Below are 5632 nucleotides of genomic sequence, written 5' to 3'. Positions count from 1 at the left end.
CTGTTATGTTGAGCTGTGGGGGACTCAGGTCAATTTCTGACTTTGCCAGTGCAGTGGAAGACCCAATACTATTATGGGCTACTGGACTGTTTTAGAATATTTTGCTGAGTTTACACACCTATAATACTCAAATAACGGAACTTAACAAAAAAAAAGGTATACAGATGAATGTCCATTTTGTGTCTGTGTATTCAAGGTGGTTAGGATAGATATATAGTTACATTATCTTAATGAATAGAATGATTTGTTCTAATGGTTTTTGTAAATAGGATCTCAAGTCCACATCTTGTATAGCAATTAACCACTAAGAAGAATGTATGCAGTGTGTTAATTATTGAAACTGTCCTACCGATTTGATTTGAAACTGTCTTGTTGCTACTTGTTTATCAATAAAATTATGGCAAAAAATAAAAATAAATAAAAAATAAAAAAATAGAAGGGCATTGATGAGTATTGAAAGATTTTGGAAAAATAAAACATTCTTTGCTTTCTAGGGTCTTTGGATTGCTTTTTTACTATAAAATTTCTTGGGCATGTTGTCATCCTTATTTCTGCATTTCTGAAATCAGCCTCTCTTCTGCCTCTCTGCTTTTGGGTCTGAGTTGAGTGGTCTCATGGGAAGGGCCAGGAAGGACACTATCTGGAGTAAGAATGTCAAGTCCACTACCTTGGACAAGACTGGGTATGGGAGAAAAGAGAAGGTGGAGCTGGAGTAACTGGGGTCTCTTCATGGGAGGGCAGGCTGAGCAGCTTAGTGAACCCACACATTGGTGATCAGGAGGAGGACTAGAGATGGCTATGCTAGCTGAACTGGGCAGCACACAAGAGGACCATGCAGCATAAAATAAAGAAAAACTCATACAAGATAATTATTTAGTACACATTTGCTCATATCCTGTAGAGTATATGATTTCTATGCTTGCAGTTTGGGATTTTATGAGAGGAACAATACAGGACATATATTTTATAAGACAATTTATAATAGTCACTCAAAGAATCATAATCAAAAAGTGTAGGAAATCTGTTTGCACACTAAGGATCAAAGAATCCAGCTGAGGGCCTGGATCCCACAGCAATGTCTTGCATGAGTCCAGCCGAAGACCTAGAGCCCATAACAAATGCCCCCCATGAGTCCAGATGGAGGCAAAGAGCCCATGACAATGTCTTGTGCGGGCCTGTTTCACGGATCTACACTGGGAGGGACCAAAGGTCAGTGGTGGAAGCTAGAAATTCTATGTCAGTGGGAGGAAGGATCTGTGCTAGTAGGCTGAAGGATCTGCACTGGATCCAGGAAGCGATGCTCAAGGTAAAAACTAGAGCTCACTCAGAAAGTACCATAGCCATCTTCAGCAACAGTGGGACCCTGAGCTCCTCCAACAATGAGGACAGCTAAATAGCCAGCAGGAAAGCCATTGTGACAAGCTTCTCCAGGACACTGAGCAGTGCATTATCTTCCCCTCTGGAACCAGAAAGTGATGCTCAAAGTGAGGAGCAGAGCTCCCTCAAAGTGAACCGGAGCTATTCTTAATGACAACAAGGTCCTGCGCTCCTTCGATGATGAGAATGGAGGAATTCATCAGGAAAGTCAGAATGAGGTCTTCTCAGGACCAACAGCTCCCAACAGCCTTTCAGCAGCTCAGGCAGGCCTGCCTCACCCAACAGCACAATGCTGGTTCACTTCAGCTGGGTGTAACAAGTTGACAACAAGTTGGCATCCACCACACCTGTCAAACTGCCCACCATGGCTATATTCATTCCCTCCATTTAGTGGAAATCAATGGGGCTTTGAAGCACGCAGATTTGGGTTCAAATCCTCGTTCTGCCTCTTCACATCTGTATGATCTTGGACACATTATAAAATGCATATGTACAGTAATTTCTTCACCAGCAAGATGGAAAATGATACTGTGCTTAAGGAATGAGGGAAACATTGAAATTATATAGCATAGAATGTGGCTCATGTCTTGTCTTCAGTATAGTCAATATAATTGTTATTACTGTTTGGATTTTCCCTCACTATCTTCTTTGACTTGTTTGCCTCAATATTGAATGCTCTGAAGTGCCGGCCCCACCTCCAGGGTGTGCTGAGAAGGCGAATGAGACTAGGCATTGTGGCACGCTCCTGTAATCCCAGCATTTGGGAGGCTGTAAACAGGAGAATCACTATGAGTCCGATCTAGTAATGAGACCCTGAACAAGCTGTAGACCCTTCCCTAAAATACAGGGAAAAATATTGAATGCTGCTTCCATTGCATTTAAATTGTGCAATGTTGAAAGAAAAGAAAAGGGCCAGGGAGATAGCTCAGTAGAATAAATGCTTGCCTGGCAAGCTCAAGGTCTTGAGTTCAATCTCCAGTACTGAAAAAAAAAAAAAAAGAAAAAAAAGAAAAGAAAAGAGAATTTCAGAGTGGAAACTATCTCAAATCCTATCTTCTCTTCATTATGGAAAAGATTAATAAGGAATCAGCAACAAACCATTTATTTGAGAATAAATTGAAGAAACATTATTCTTATAAAACATTTTCTTAGTACATTTAGATGACTTAACACTGTACCATAATTTCAGTAGCTTATATGAACAACAGGAATTGGAATTTATTTCCCCTATCTCTGGAGTCTGGGGGTTCCAGGTAAGTTGCTGGATGCCTTGGTCTTTCGTGGTATCTGTGTCCTGGTCCAAGATAGCACCTTCTTGCTATGTCCTCCATGGTGGAAATGGCTTGCTAGGAGTTGGAGCTTTCCTTTAACAATGGGATTAATTCCAATCAGGGGAAGTGCACCCTTGCAATCTAATTGCTTTCCAAAAGGCCCCACTTTATAACACCACATGGGAAATTAGATCTCCAAATATGAATTTTAGAGAAACAAATATTCAGACCAAAGTGGGTATAGATTTTCCAAACAAAAAAATATCAAGAGGATTTCTGTCATTTACATTAGCATACTAGTTCTGATGGAATGATTTCTCCATTGTGTAATATTCTAGCCAAAGGATTTCATTTCCTGAAACTTGATACAGCCTTTTAACTCCAGGGAAGGTATCAAAAAATGGCATTATCCATTTTAGGGTAATGACATTTTATGTGCCAGTTATTTACAAATGAAGTCATTTAATTCTAAAAGCAAACACAAAAACGTGGTCCTATTATTATCGTTGGAGCCACACATAATATTACAGGATGTAGGTTTAAGGAAACCAAGTGTCTTGCTTGTGGACTCATAGTGAAGAGCTAGCATTCACTTTCATATCAGTTTGATTCCCATGTCCACGCTCTGTTAAGCAAAGAGTTAAATCGGTCTCATCTGAGTACAATTTCTTTGAGACATTTGGGCTGTCTAGTTCAATCAGCACTGGAAAGATCACTGGTACACAATCACCAATCATCATTTTTTTTTTTTTTTTTTTTTTTAGAACTGGGGATTGAACTCAGGCCCTTGCGCTTGTCAGGGAAGCACCTATTCCACTGAGCCATCTGCCTGGCCCCCTATCAATCATTCTTTAAAGGTACTGAAACTTGATAACAGCCTTTCAATTTATCTAGTACCTACCTTTAACCTGTACTCCTTTATTTACGCTGGACTTAATTTTTACTTTTTGATGCTGCTGACCTGGCACACAAACTGAGGAAACGGTGTCCCAGTTTTGGAGATAAGAAAAACAAAGAAGATGCTTTATTTAAAAACTCTGCACCATCTGGAGTCTTTCCAGTGAGATTTAAGTATTCATGAAGGAAATCTATGTGGAATTATCAATTATGATTAAGACAAAGATGTTTGCCACATAAATCCATAAAGAATAAATTTGAAAGCCATGTTTCTTCTATCAAGACCTAGAATAGACTTTCAAAGGCATTGATGATCGAGACAAAGCAAAAGCCTCTGATTTGTTTTTCTCAGTCTTCCAAGGCTCAATTGAAACCGAATCAGTCTTTCCCATTTCTTCAGCCGTCACATCCTTTCACATTTTCACCTGTGCTGGTCTCCATTATACCCATCTCCAGGTCTCTGAAATGAATAGGTGTTAACATACTGCACTTCCCGCTCCACATGACCAAAGTAAGTTTATTTCTCACTTTGGGATCTATGGATGAACATTACCCTGGGCTCAGGGAGCTCCATCCTTGGTCATTCTGTGGATGGCTTGTTAGGTCTTAGTTCAGTTACTATTTTACATCCCATCAGAAGTAAGCAATGAATTGCCCTGTACCTCATCCACATATCTTACTATGTGAAGTATCTATTTAGTGATGTATTATTTTATTTTCTTTTACTGATTTGTGATTTCATCATCATTTCCATGAAGAAAGCAACTTTTTTAGGCTTGCTTCTCCAGCACCTTCAGAACCATGGACAGTGTCACGCGCTGAAGGGACACTCATGAAATCATACTTGAGCTAAGAAAAGCAACTTCTAATTTTTATTAAATAGAGAATTATTCTGTGAAAGAGGAAATGAATAACCATGAGGTTAGAAAGCAGAGAAACCTAGCAAGCCATTTACACCATGAGAGGACACAGCAAGAAGATGCTATCTTGGGACCAGGACACATGTACCAGGAAGCATCAAGGCACCCAGCGCCTTTACTGGGCATTGTCAGGCTCCACAGATAGGAGAAATAAATTCCTGCTGTTCTTATAAACTACTGAATGTATGATACAGTGTTAAGACACCCAAATGTGCTAAGACAATATCTAATAAGAATAATGCTTATTCCATTTATTCTTTCTTGCTGATTTCTTATTAATCTTTTCCCTAACTAAGAGAGAGAAGATAGAGACGACAACATCCCTAGTATAATGGGCATAACTTTATCACAGAAGGCGTGAAGACAAAGTAGTAAGAGCAAAATGAAATGATGACTTAAAACTTCCAAATTTAAAGATAAAAATATCAACCCAAAGAACATAAACAAAAAATCCAAAAGAAGGCATATTGTAGTAAAATATAAGAAGACAAGTATCTTACTTTCTCATGGCTGAGACAAAACACCTGACACCTAAAACTTAAAGGATAAAAGATTTATTTTGGCTTGTACTTTCAATTGCTGATCAGCTAACTCTAGACACAGAAATAGTATGGTAGAAGGGACCGGCTAGAGGAGAGCAGCTTATGTCAGGGCGGCCAGGAAGCACAGCAAGAAGGGAGGAGGAGAGGGAGGACATGCCCATTCCAGCTCCTGTCTGCACCAGCCTGGCTCTATTGAGTATGTGCTATCTCCTAAATCCATACTCAGTTCTGTTAAGATTGTGGTATTGGATATTAGATTTTTCATGTCCATCAAGATTTGCTTTATATAGTTGGGTGCTCCCGTGTTTGGTGCATACATATTTATGAGTGTTACCTCTTCACCTTGAATTTTTCCCCTAACCAGTATATAGTGGTCTTCTTTATTTCACTTAATCATTCTTGGCTTGAAGTTGAGACTGTCTGAGAATAGGATTGCTACCCATGCTTTTTTCTGAGGTGCTGGGACATGTAATATTGTGTTCCATCCTTTGATTTTCAGCCTTTGAATGTCTTTATGAGTTAAATGTATTTCTTGTATACAGCATATTGTTGGATTTTGTTTCCTAATCCACTGTGCCAGTCTATTTCTCTTAATTGGTGAATTGAGTCCATTTACATTGATGGT

Source organism: Octodon degus, unplaced genomic scaffold (genome assembly GCF_000260255.1).
Source record: "Octodon degus isolate 3935 unplaced genomic scaffold, OctDeg1.0 scaffold00036, whole genome shotgun sequence".
Taxonomy (NCBI): Eukaryota; Metazoa; Chordata; class Mammalia; order Rodentia; family Octodontidae; genus Octodon; species Octodon degus.
Note: the sequence above shows the minus strand (reverse complement) of the source record.